The following is a 1,398-nucleotide window of genomic DNA, read 5'->3' on the forward strand; positions in this document are numbered from 1 at the left end:
CCTCAGGGAATCTGGATGTGTCCATGGAGCTTCCATGACCTTTCCTTGTATAAGTTGTGCTGGCTTCCCCGGTATTGTGTATTGCCTTACCCTTCAGCAAAGTTATCACTTACCTATTGTCTATTTAGTATCCCCCCCAACCACCATTCCCATCCTCTTAACCAACAAAGATTGTTACTTTTTCACACTTGACACTTTTAAAGTTAACTATACACTAGCTTAATAATTCTATAAAATAAGATCCAAATTTTTGTATAATCTCAGTTGAGTTCACACATTAAAATACTGAAATAACAACATTTTCTAGGAAAGAAAATAAAGTATGAATTAGAAATATGTATTGTCTTTTATAGACTAAATTTCCCTTAATTTTTTAGCCAAAGCAAAACTCCTTGTTACAATAACATTTGGAAACAACCAGATGGGGATATCCAGGAGGTCCAGAAATCAGAGCTGGAGAACCCCCTCAAGGAATAAATATGTACCCCAAATACAATGGGGGTATAAGAGATAGGGTACAGAATTTAATATCAAAAAGACCTAGGTTTAAATTCTCACAATTTCTTGTATTAGTCACATGACCTTGCACAAATTACTCAATAATTATTAGCATCAGTTTTTCACCTGTAATATGGGAATAATAGTACTGTGCCCCTATTTGGAGTCCTTGGGTTGCAAGCAGTTAAATACTCAGCTATTAACTGAAAGATTGGAAGATTGAGTCCAACAGGAGACTCCTAGGAAGAAATACCTGGTGATCTAGTTCCATAAAATCAGCCATTGAAAACCCTATGGAGCACAGTTCTAGTCTGACACACATGTGGTCTCCATGAGTCAGAATCAACTCCACAGCAACTGTTTGTTTTTTTATTTTGTTTTGTTTTGTTTTATCTCCTGTTTGGTAGATAACGCTATATTTTCTTTTCAAAAGCAATCCATGTTATGAAAGCAGAATTGAAATATGAGATTTTGCATGAATGAAAGAGTGAGGACTAGCATCCAAATGGTTAAGTAGTAGAATCCAGGAGGAAGGAGTAGAGATTAAAGAGAACACTAACACAGAAACAATGAAAGATTTAGATAAGAAGTCTATATCCCAGCTCAAAGATTCTGGGCAATCATTGGTCAGTAACTGGGCAGGAGAGGAGGCAGAGCCAACATGGTGCCCTAGACAGATGCACCATACCATCCATCTGCAACAAAGACCTGAAAAACTAAGTAAAACAGATATAAACGTCAGTCCTGGAAGCCTAAGCATCAAATGAAGGAATAAGGAACTAGATCAAACACTGAATGGAAGAAGAAACTGATGGAAAGAAGAGAATGAGGAGAGATACAGAGTGGAGGTCCCTTGCCAACTAATACGGCACAGCATCGCCATCTTGGAACACAGCCAGC

The sequence above is a fragment of the Trichechus manatus genome, unplaced genomic scaffold (genome assembly GCF_000243295.1).
Source record: "Trichechus manatus latirostris isolate Lorelei unplaced genomic scaffold, TriManLat1.0 scaffold00193, whole genome shotgun sequence".
Taxonomy (NCBI): domain Eukaryota; kingdom Metazoa; phylum Chordata; class Mammalia; order Sirenia; family Trichechidae; genus Trichechus; species Trichechus manatus.